General features: G+C 40.8%; 1 protein-coding gene across 1 annotated transcript in view; it reads right to left on the reverse strand.

The window, feature by feature from the left end:
• The window catches only part of col27a1b (collagen, type XXVII, alpha 1b), a 132,705-nt gene that overhangs the window by 100,259 nt on the left and 19,260 nt on the right, over positions 1-13,186 (reverse strand). The gene's annotated exons all lie outside the window — the stretch shown is intronic.

A 13,186-nucleotide genomic window follows, 5' to 3' on the forward strand; every position in this document is an offset into this window, starting at 1 on the left:
CCAACAGTAAATACTAGCTGAAAAGTAACAGATCTTAGAGATTAAAGCACTTGTAGCCTGTGACGTGTGGTCTGCACATCTGTACTTCAGACATATAATTCCTATAGATTTTTTTCACTAGTGTGGGGAATGTTTTCTTGGTAACCTAAAGCATAACAATACGCCTGCTCATCTCAAAGTAGTTCCATAAGCATGGCAACCCCCTTTATTCCTCCAAACTTATGGTTATCGCAATTTAAATATGCATTCATTACTATTTCATCTGCATCAAACTGACAGTCACTCTTCCATAAGCACTTAATCTAAATCAGCACTGTGTAAATCGAGTCCCTTGAAAACACTGGGTGCAAGGCAGCAATAAACCTTTAACAGGGTGTCAATCCATTACAGAGCAACAAACATGAATTAATTCACTCAAACCTTGTTGCAATTTGAAACAGCCAACTCATCTTCATGTACTTCTTGTAAAAGTACCTGAGAAGAAACCTGGCAGACTGTGAGGTGAGGTTTGAACGCAAGACCCCGGAGCTACCTGCTGTGTGATATGCCATTCCTCCCAAAAAAATATATAGTGTGCATTGCAGATTCTAAGCTTTAGTTTAACACCATTTACTTTTGAGCTGAAGTTTTTTTTTTTTAAATGAATCATATGAACAATATGAACCAGATGAACAATATGAACAATATGAATCGTATGAACCAGATGAACAATATGAATCATATGAACAATATGAATCATATGAACAATATGAATCATATGAACCTGATAAACAATAGCTGCGTCCGGAATCGCATACTTAGAGAGTACGTACTAGATTGGAGGAAGTATGCACTACTCGGCCGGTAAAAAAGTACATACTTCCAGTACAGAAGTATGCAGTATGCACACAACACCGCTACATACTACATCCGCCATCTTTCCAACGTCAAGTGATGACGTGAGGACGTGATGACGTAATATCACCATGGTTACAGACTCATTACAAACCCCACTCGCCAAACTTTTGGATATTTATCGTGTTTTTGTTATTTATTCGTCTTTAAAATGTTTTATTTTATTTATCTTACTTACATTTGTAAACAGAGGACCGCTATCTCTCTTGTTTCTTATTACGCTTCGAACGCCTACGCAGCTCCAGTTGCATTATGGGATACATTAACGGACCGCAAGTGTGCATCGCTTGCATACTCAAACATGGCTGCCCAATAAGTAGGTTATCCGGGTACTTCTCGCGTACCTCTTTGTGTATACTGTGTATTCGGACATACCAACCGCTCTCGCGTCCTCATTTCGCGTACTATTGAGTATGGAAGTATGCGATTCCGGACGCAGCTAATATGAATTATCTGAACAATGAATCATATGAATCAGATAAACAATATGAACCAGATGAACAATATAAACAAATATGAATCATATGAACAATATACAATATTAATCATATCAATCATATGAACAATGTGAATCATTTGAACAATATGAATCATATGAACCAGATGAACAATATGAATCTTATGAACCAGATGAACAATATGAACCAAATGAACAATATGAATCATATGAACAATGTCTTTAGTTAAAGAAAAAAGAGGAAATACCTGACAAACGAGCCGAGTGCATTTTGTTGACACATCTTAAATATGAGAATCAGACAAGCAGTGAGTCAATTTCAACTGACTTAAAGTCTAAGAATCAGAACCGTAAAGTTTGGCTGATTCAAACTGAGATTTTATTGATTTACATTTTTTTATGTACGTGGGTGGGCACGGTGGCTAAGTGGGTAGCACTGTCACCTCACAGCAAGAAGGTCCTGGGTTCGATCCCCAGGTGGGGTGGTCCGGGTCCTTTCTGTGTGGAGGTTGCATGTTCTCCCCGTGTCTGTGTGGGTTTCCTCCGGAAGCTCCGGTTTCCTCCCACAGTCCAAAGATGTAAAAGTGAGGTAAATTGGAGAAAATAAATTGTGCATGACTGTGTTCAATATAAACTTGTGAACTGATAAACCTTGTGTAACGAGTCACTACCGTTCCTTTCATGAGTGTACCCAAAAGTATAAAACACGACGTTAAAATCCTAATAAACCAACAAACTAACTACATACAGTTATGTCTAACAACTAGTAATTTTGCCAGCCAACCTACTAGCTGCCGACCTGCCATGTTATTTGCTACCCATCCTACGTAAAATCATGATTACAATGGGTTATATTTTGAGTCTGTGTTGCAATTATGGTGCAAAATTAAGGAACTGTCACAAAAGCTGATAGAAGAGATCTCGTCATTGCACCAAAAGAGCAGTGGGTGTAAGAAGATTTTCAAGACCTTAAACAAACCTAGAGAAACTATTGGGAGTACTGTCCAAAAGTGGCAGTACTGTCTGGCAGTGGGAAAAATCCCAAACGTTCATCCAAAGGCCTTAGCAATCTCATCACAACAATGAAGAAAACCCCCTATGTTACTGATAAAAGCTGGGACAATTATGTGTCAGTGGCAACCAGTTAAAGCACATGATGGGTTGACTGGAATACACTAGAATGAATTTATATAGACTTGCAGAGTTTTAGGATACAGGTATATGGATCAACAAATCAAAACGGGAACTGTTTAGCCATATTGATGGGTGGTTTGACTGGCAAATGAAAGGTAATAAAAACACCACCCAGTTTGTACCTGATGGACAATGTTTTCACCAGTTTGCGGAAGAACTTTCTGTAAGTCGCTTAAGATGAGAGCTTCTGCTAAATGGTGAAAATGTAAATGTAAAGACTATCCCCACTGTCAAGCATGGAAGTGCGCCAATCATGCTGTGGGGATATTCCCCGCCTCCAGATTTAAATCCCACAGAAAATCTTTGGTGGGATTTTAGGTAAGCATTAGCAGCACTAAAGCAATCAGACCTCAATGAGCTGGAGGCCACATGTTGAGTGAACAGTAAACAAAAAAGGCAAGGCTTTGGGGGGTGAATGTTTGCTAATTTTCTAAACAGTTCAGCTTCCGCCAAAACCAGTTTCCCCTGAAGTTCCTACATGATGCATGCACTGGTCAAAATCTAGAAACATCTGAGGCTGTGAAATGTTTGGTCCTGTAGCTTTGCCTAACACACTTCATGTTGTAGAATTTGAGAAGAGGAGAGGAAAAAAGAGGGAGGACAGACAGCCCCCAGCCCTCTTCCACGTGGCACAGTTCCTCTTCAGAGTAACACTGTAAGATATCTCTTTCCTCTCTCACTCTCTCTCTCTCTCTCCATAAAAATGCAGAATCTAGTGGGAAACAGCCAACAGTAGCTACTCCTGCTGGAAATCTATCTCTAGCAGAGAGCTTCTTACTGATTTGGACACAGTTGATATGATAGAAAGGATAAAACAGAAAGAGTGGTTATAGTAGTTTAAAATCTGTAACACAAATCTGTAATCAATTTTGTCTGGGCAATCAGGTTTTGATTATTTTCAGCTCTGTAAGCTGCTGATATTGCACTCTAGAAAATGCCACCTCTAACTTGTTACAGTTTTGTACATTTGTTCCTAAAATTACTTCCTGACCATCTTAAATGTTTGCTTTTACAGCCTTTTTCTACACGCACTGTCCATTTTATCAGCTCCACTTACCATATAGGAGCACTTTGTAGTTCTACAATTACTGACTGTAGTCCATCTGTTTCTCTGCATGCTTTTTTAGCCTGCTTTCACCCTGTTCTTCAATGGTCAAGACCCCCACAGGACCACCACAGAGCAGGTATTATTTTGGTGGTGGATCATTCTCAGCACTGCAGTGACACTGACATGGTGGTGGTGTGTTAGTGTGTGTTGTGCTGGTATGAGTGGATCAGACACAGCAGCGCTGCTGGAGTTTTTAAATACCGTGTCCACTCATGGTCCACTCTATTAGACACTCCTACCTAGTTAGTCCACCTTGTAGATGTAAAGTCAGAGACGATCGCTCATCTATTGCTGCTGTTTGAGTTGGTCATCTTTAAGACCTTCATCAGTGGTCACAGGACGCTGCCCACGGGGCACTGTTAGCTGGATATTTTTGGTTGGTGGACTATTCATAGTCCAGCAGTGACAGTAAGGTGTTTAAAAACTCCATCAGCATTGATGTGTCTGATCCACTCATACCAGCACAACACACACTAACACACCACCACCATGTCAGTGTCACTGCAGTGCTGAGAACCATCCACCACCTAAATAATACCTGTTCTGTGGTGGTCCTGACCATTGAAGAACAGTGTGAAAGCAGGCTAAAAAAGTATGTAGAGAAACAGATGGACTACAGTCAATAATTGTAGAACTACAAAGTGCTTCTATATGGTAAGTGGAGCTGATAAAATGGCCAGTGAGTGTAAAAACAAGGAGGTGGTCATAATGTTATGTTACTGCTTTGTTCAGGGTTTGTGATTCTGTTTGGGACAAGGTGTGTACAATATCAATTCCCCTAAAACAATAATGTTATTAAGAGGAGTAAAAATAATCACACGTGATGGGACAGGAACATCAATTGGCTATTGGCATATAGGAGAGATCTTGTGATGTCATATGGATCTATTCTGCCTATAGTCTATGTTGGGTCTTTGATAGACAAACGGACAGATATTTGATTTGCCCATCACAAAAGTGTAAAGTTAAACGAACGGCGACCAGGAAAGATTCTGATTCAGTTGTTGATGTGAATCCCGCTGAAGTAGACTCAGGTGAGGAAGCTCCTACCACCAGTTCACCAGAAGTAAACCCACTAAATCAACCAAAGTCAGAAAATACCAAGATATTTACTTCTATCATGGATTCATCAAATTTTCCAGAAGCAAGACAATACATTTTGTCATCCTTGCTGAAAGCATAAGAATAACATCATAACTTGAACATGTGGGGTCTAGGAGAAAAAAAAAGGTTAAGAACCACTGGTCTAAGTCATAAATTTCTTCCTGGTCAAAATAAGCACCTGTCCTAACTTTTATGAAATGTTATGATTAACTGTAACCTCATACAAACACACCATTCCCACAGAAGACATAAAATTATAAAGCATAGATTTCCTCACAGTTTCTTTAGAGATTCTACTATTCCAACTCATCCAACGCCAATGTTGCAAGCAACACAGACTCTAAAGTAAAACTGCAACATCAGGGGGTCTCCTTGGCCTGTAACATGTCTTAAATCAATGCCCAATGATCTAAGAGATTAATAATGGAAAAATGAGTGTAACTTTTTTTTGTACTTTTTGTGTTCAGTACAATAAATTCTTTACTTAAATCATCACCCGAAGTTGGAAATGTTCCTTCTTCTAGAGTATGTGAAGAGTTTTTAAACTTTTTTGTGGAAAAAACTGAAACAATTAGGTCTGGCATTACTTACTTGGGTATAGATTCTCCACTTCCACCGCCGTGCCCAGGTATGTTTGAAAAGTTTGAGGCTGTTTCAATCTCCGAATTAACAGATTTAGTGCTGAAAACAAAGCCAACAACCTCCCCACTTGATGTGATGCCCCCACAGATAGTTAGGGAGACATTTGATATATTAGGACCTTTTGTCCTGGATATCATTAATACTTCCCTTGCCACTGGTACTGTTCCAGCATGCTTTAAACATGCTGTAGTTACACCTCTGCTCAAAAAGCATAATCTTGATGCTACAGTGGTTAGTAACTATAGGCCGATTTCTAAATTACCATTCTTGGCTAAATTGCTGGAAAAGGTTGTATATTCTCAGCTTTTACCATTTTTGAGTAGAGATGGTATTTTTGAGATTTTTCAATCTGGCTTTAAGTCTATGCACAGCACTGAATCTGCTCTTCTGAAGGTGACAAATGACTTGCTACTTACTGTTGATGAGGGAAATTGTGCCATCCTCATTTTATTGGACCTTAGTTCTGCTTTTGATACTGTTGACCATGACATACTTGTTGGTCGCCTGGAAAAGTGGGTGGGGTTACAGGGAGAGGCCCTGAATTGGTTCATATCTTATTTTAAGAATAGAACCTTTTCAGTGAATATTAGCAGCTATTTCTCTTCTTCTGCTGATGTCTCTTGTGGTGTTCCACAAGGGTCCATACTAGGGCCCCTCCTTTTTTCTCTCTATATGCTGCCATTGGGTCAAATAATTAGGAAGCACAATGTCAGCTTTCACCTGTATGCTGATGACATACAGCTTTATCTTCCCATTAGACCGAATGACAATGGCTCGTTAACATCTCTTAGCAGTTGTCTTGAGGACATAAAGAGGTGGATGGCTGACAATTTTCTTCAGCTGAATGAAAGCAAGTCAGAGGTTATCGTTTTTGGGGGTCCTCATCACATCAATAGTGTCTCCAATAACCTTGGTCACTTGTCTACATGTGTCAAAACATCTGTGAGAAATCTTGGTGTTATCTTTGACTCTGACCTCCGATTTGATAAACAAATCAACTCTGTGGTAAGGAATAGCTTCTTCCAGCTCAGAAATATTGCGAAGATTAAGCCTTTTCTCTGCTATTCTGACCTGGAAAAAGTTATTCATGCATTCATTTCTGCAAGAATTGACTACTGTAATTCTCTGTATATTGGGATTAGTCAGTCTCTGTTGCGGCGCTTGCAGGTAGTCCAGAATGCAGCAGCAAGGTTACTGACTAATACCAAGAAAAGAAACCATATTACACCAGTCCTTGCCTCACTACATTGGCTGCCTGTTCAGCACAGGATTCATTTTAAAGTGCTTTTATTTGTTTTTAAAGCGCTTAATGGTCGAGCCCCGGCTTATCTCAGTGGTATGCTTTCTCCCGCAACCGCACAGCGATCTTTAAGATCAGCCACTCAGAGTTTGTTGACTGTTCCTAGGGCTCGTTTGAAGCTAAAAGGTGATCGTGCATTTGCAGTTTATGCTCCGAGGCTATGGAACACTCTACCTCCTAATATTCGACAAGCACCTTCGGCCGCTGTTTTTAAATCACTCCTAAAAACATACCTTTATAAGCTGGCATTTGAACAGTGAGGAGCTGTGTTAATTTTAATTGTTTAGTCTATTTGTATTTGTTTTATTTTGTCTCTTACTCTGTATTTTTATTTGGTTCTTACTTTTTTAATATATTGTTGTGTTATGTATGCTTATTCGATGTACAGCACTTTGGTCAACGTAAGTTGTTTTAAGAGTGCTTTATAAATAAAATTTACTTACTTACTTACTTACTTACTAACTATTCTATAGCCAGATGTACCCGCAGTCTGCTCTGTGCATTACATCAACGGGATTACAACCAAGACCACCGAACGTTCAGAGGAACCAGTTATGACACCATTAGAGTTTCCATGCTTTCCACACTTCTCATCCAGGAGAAATGACTCCACCGTTAAAGCAAGCCTATTGTATGATTTCAAAACTGATGGGAGTAATTAAAAGCAAATTATTTGGAGCTGCATCTGAGTTATGTTACTCTCAGTGCCTAATTTAACATGAAAAGTCAAATATTGAGGTCAGGGAACACCAGAGGTCCTAAGCGAAATTTGCCACGGCCAGTAATTCACATTTCACAGGTTCTTAAAAATAACCAGGGTTCTAACATCTGTCATCTGGCTACCATAAGACACGGTTTCATGTAGGAAAAAATGATCTACCTTGTATGGAGTGTCAACTGTCTCTGGCTTGTTGTATAAAGCTTGTTACTGTTTGGAAAGGTGCTACATGAACAGATTCAAACCCAGCTGTTTATTTTATGGTCATAAAACAAGAAACCCTGCTGCTTAGAGTGAACTTTTGGAATATCAGTCCCCTCTTTATCAGTCTCCTCTTCTGACTTAAGAGCGTCCAATTGCATCATGCTTCCTCTCCACTAATGCTGATCCCCGCTCTGATTGAGGAGAACGAAGCTAACCCACACCCCCCCTCCAACACGTGGGGCAGCAGCCGTATGCATTTTTTTCACCTGCACTGAATGAGTGCTAATGCGGATCAGCCCTGTGTACGGAGAGACACACCCTGATCAACGCACTCCTTCCCCTCCCCTGTGCAGGTGGCATCAATCAGCCAGCAGAGGTCATAATTGCATCCCTTATGAGGAGACCCTATCCGGTTTACTACTACCCCACCCCTATATGAACAACAGGCCAATCGTTGTTCATGTGGCCACTCATTCCAGCCAGATGCTGAGATTCTATACGATGTATTCGAGATCCCAGCTCCGTTGTGCTAGCGTATGTTTTACCGCCGTGCCACCTGAGCGGCCCATATCAGTCCCCTCTTGACCTTTACCTTTTGGCTGACGATGGTTACCAGTCCAAAATAAAAAAGAACTTGGTGTGTTGAAACCATTAAACATAGCAGGAGTGTCATCTTGACAAAACAGTATCTGAAAAGCACTAGTCATATTACACACCACCTAGAGCCTTCTTTGCTGCTTAATATTGAAAACAAGGATGACTTCTTTGCTAATGTCTGGTGTTGCTAGGGTAATCTATGATGTTGTACTTTGGAACCACTTCAGCCTAAATTCTACCCTTCAAATCATTGAACAGGCTCAGTGCAATGAGTAGGTAGGTAGCCTGTGTACCACACAGCCCCATGATCCTACAGTATGTACCTGGGTTTAATCCTTTCCTTAGATCACTGCCTATGAGAAGCTCATGGTTCTCCAGTGACCACACATGGTTCGACCAAGGTAAACAGGCTGCTCTTTGTTGCCTAAGGTGTATGTGAACGACTTAGTGATGCCCTGTAATAGATTGCCACTCAGTCCAGGGTGTACTCTTGCCTTCTGTCAAGTTGTTCCATATAGACTCAAGATCCAGCAAAAACAGGCTTAGAATGGTGTAAGTTTTAAGCATGATGAAAAAAGTAAATGACTGCATCATTCCTAAACAGGGTCATCAGTTTTCCTACCCAAAAATATCAGCTGGTGCTATCTTTGTAGTGTTTGCATGTCTGTCATATCTATGGCCAGATGTTTGCACTACCTGATGGGGTTTTCTAATTTACGACCATGAGGTTGGAATAGATGTCCTATTTTAAAACAAGACATGAATTTAGAGGTTGTAATTTTACATAGATTGACAATAACCTTTTTACTCTGCACATATGGGCATATGGTTGCACCTCCTGGAGTTTGGATTCTGCAGAAATGGCAAATTTTATTTTGATGCTTAAATACTAATATGGTAGGCAAATTTACATTTAGCAGACGCTTTTATCCAAAACGACTTACAGTACTGTGACACTGCCTAAACAATTGAGGGTTAAGGACCTCGGTAGGCCCAACAGTGACGACCTGTTAGTGGTGGGGCTTCAACCCGCGACTTTTTGATTACTAGTCCAGTACCTTAACCGCTAGGCTACAACTGCATTTATGTGCCTTTATGGCAAATGTGTCACCACTTGCAACAATACATATTGACAATAATAACAAATATTAGTAATATTAAATGATAAATAATAAAATGGGGCAGTTTTTGAACTAGTAAAAGGTAGACAGCTGTCTCCGGCCCCCCGAACCAAAGGGCACCATGTAAACAAGACTTAGATGTGTTATAATAACCTATTCTTAAAATTCTCCCCTTGTCATAACTGTAATTAAAAGATGCATACAACCAGCTGACCGGTATTAGCAAGACAACCTAGTAGTGTAGGCAAAGTAAAGAGGAAGTTTTTGACTGACCTGTATACATAAGAATAAAAAGATTCTTACTAGAACAACTAGATTCATCCAGAATTATCTTTATATTATACACCGATAAGCCATAACATTAAAACCCCCTCCTTATTTCTACACTCACTGTCCATTTTATCAGCTCCACTTACCATATGGAATCACTTTGTAGTTCTACAATTACTGACTGTAGTCCATTTCTTTCTCTACATACATTTTTAGCCTGCTTTCACCCTGTTCTTCAATGGTCAAGACCCCCACATGACCACCACAGAGCAGGTATTATTTAGGTGGTGGATCATTCTCAGCACTGCAGTGACACTGACATGGTGGTGGTGTGTTAGTGTGTGTTGTGCTGGTATGAGTGGATCAGACACAGCAGCGCTGCTGGAGTTTTCAAATACCGTATCCACTCACTGTCCACTCTATTAGACACTCCTACCTAGTTAGTCCACCTTGTAGATGTAAAGTAAGCGACGATCGCTCATCTATTGCTAATGTTTGAGTTGGTCATCTTCTAGACCTTCATCAGTGGTCACTGATCCATCAGCATTGCTGTGTCTGATCCACTCATACCAGCACAACACACAATAACACACCACCACCATGTCAGTGTCACTGCAGTGCTGAGAATGATCCACCACCCAAATAATACCTACTCTGTAGTGGTCCTGGGAGAGTCCTGAACATTGAAGAACAGCATGAAAGGGGGCTAACAAAGCACGTAGAGAAACAGATGGACTATAGCCAGTAATTGTAGAACTACAAAGTGCTTCTATATGGTAAGTGGAGCTGATAAAATGGACAGTGAGTGTAGAAACAAGGTGGTTTTAATGTTGTGGCTGATCAGTGTATAAGGAACGTTAAGAGTTAAATTATAAAGAGTTATAAAGAGTCGGTTCTGAGTCCGATATGGTTCTTGCTTTCCCTCACTATCTAAAAAAGGAGTACTGAATTCCCTTCCCCCATCCCCCCACCTTTCACAAACATACAAATGAGAACTGGCTGCACTAAATGACCTCTAGGTGTGTGTGCGTTAATAAGTAAGTAATTGAATGAGTGTGTTTCACCCTGCAATACACTAATATCCAATCCAAGGTGTACAAGTACCATGCGCTTAGTGTCTCTGGCTGCCCAGGCTGAAGCAATTTAGTTAAGAGAAATGAATAAATCACATTATAAATGAATAGCTTGTTTGTAGTTGTCTGTGCTTTCCACTGTTTCTACTTTATCCTTTAACCCTCCCTTAAAACGATCACAAAAATCTAGCGTCTGGATACTAATACCCCAGCACAAATGCCAAAAAGCTGAAGAGGACTTTTTTTTACCGTGCCAGATCATTTCTAACCAGAATGCTAGAAGGAAAATCTCATCTAAGCATGCACCGCTTTTGGGATGAAGCCTTTCCATTCATTCAGAGAAACAAAGGAAAAAGCTGGATAACTTCTAAAAACAGTCGAATGATCTGAGGAGCAGAAATCAAGGCGACAATTTGACGACATTCTAGCAAGGTGACAAGTGTCTTAACGTTAGCTCACAGTTAGCTAACAGTATTTGCTAAAATTAGTTGGCTAACAACAAGCTGGGTAATTTAGTCTATTATTCGCATAGCAACATCATCCCTGTCAGGGTTGTGGTGGGTCCTGCTGCATTTGGGAACAAACACGTACTCAATGCTAGGGGCAATTTAGAGAAGAATGCCTTTATTTGTCATATATACATATACAAAATTATTTATCCGCATATGCCAGCTTGTTTGGAAGCTGGGGTCAGAGCACAGATCAGCCATTGTATGCCACCACTGGAGCAGACCGGGTTAAGGTCCTTGCTCAAGGGCCCAACAGTGTCGGTTCGAATCCAGGCTCTGCCAATCAGCCAATCTTCCGACTCATATCCCAAAGCTCTACCCACTAGGCTGCCACTGTCCCAATTTACCTGGTGTGTGTATTTATAAGGCTGGGAGTAACAAACACACAAACGGGGAAGACATGCGTCCAACCTAGGTCCTCCTATTTGTTAGATTTCCCCCTTTTGGATTGTTCCCAATTTAAATTGACTACTGAGGGTCCTTATACATTCAGAAATTCATGATGTTTTGCCAGAGCTCATGTCAGTGCCTTGTTCAGACAGTAGAAATCACCATCCGACCTACCTCCCCCAGACACGGTCAGTTGTTTCTGTTGAGTGCCAATGTCAGACAACTGAGCGCTGTTCTATACCTCATCAACATACTAATTGCCCTTTAGAAGTAGCAGTAAACGATAGAATGCCTTTATTTGTCATAAATACATACACATGTGTACAGTACAATAACCTGCTTTATCCCCATAACCCTGCTTGTTTGGAAGCTGGGGTCAGAGCACAGATCAGCCATTGTATGCCACCACTGGAGCAGACCAGGTTAAGGGCCTTGCTCAAGGGCCCAACAGTGTTGGTTCAAATCCAGTCTCTGCTATTCAGCCAATCTTCCGACTCATATCCCAAAGCTCTACCCACTAGGCTGCCACTGTCCCAATTTACCTGGTGTGTGTGTCTTTAAAAGGCTGGTGGTAACCAACGCACAAACGGGGTGTAACATGCGTCCAACCTTTGTTAGATTTTCCCCCTTTTGGATTGGTCCCAATTTGAATTCACTACTGAGGGTCCTCATATGTTTAGAGATCATGATGTTAACCAGAGCACATGTCAGTGCCTTGTCCAGACAGCAGGAGTCACCAATGCAGGAGCAAGGAGTTGATTTCCCATATGAGCAACCTCCCCCAGACATGGTCAGTAGTTTCTGTTGAGTGCCAATGCCAGACAACTGAGCGCTGTTCTATACCTCATCAACATACTAATTGCCCTTTAGAAGTAGCAGTAAAAAACAGAATGCCTTTATTTGTCATATATTCATATACAAGTGTACAACAGTGTCGGTTTAAATCCAATCTCTGCTATGCAGCCAATCTTCCGACTCATATCCCAAAGCTCTACCCACTAGGCTACCACTGTCCCAGTTTACCTGGTGTGTGTCTTTAAAGGACCAGTGGTAACCAATGCACAAATGGGGAGGACATGCATAACTCCTTATGACACTGTCAATGCCAGACACCTGAGCGCTGTTCTGAACCTCATCAATATTTACATTTTCTGCATTTAGCAGACACTTTCATCCAGAGCAACTTACACTACTGTGACAGTACATTGTTTCTTCCCAACAAGTCACTGACCAACTCAGCCTTTAAAAATCTCTGGAAAAACCCTGATATCTCTCAGATTAGTCAGCCAGTTGCTACCCACTAGCTAATTCTTTCCTACCACTTCCTGTTTTCTGCATCAGTATACACACAAACATCTCCAAGTTACCCATGACTGTCTAGTATCATCATGACTAACATGAATCCCACCTGACCAACAAGCAAGGCCAATTCTGGTTTCCTAGACTCCTGACCTCATGTGCGATTCAGACTCTTCAGAGTCCATGTATTCTTTAATTAGATCCTCATTAAATAGTCTGTTCTGTTAGTTGCTTGTTGCCAATAACACACATTTAAAGTAGTATCAATGTACTGTGTTGGGGTTGCACCATAAATTCTTACATCCA

Source organism: Trichomycterus rosablanca, chromosome 21 (genome assembly GCF_030014385.1).
Source record: "Trichomycterus rosablanca isolate fTriRos1 chromosome 21, fTriRos1.hap1, whole genome shotgun sequence".
NCBI classification, from domain to species: Eukaryota; Metazoa; Chordata; class Actinopteri; order Siluriformes; family Trichomycteridae; genus Trichomycterus; species Trichomycterus rosablanca.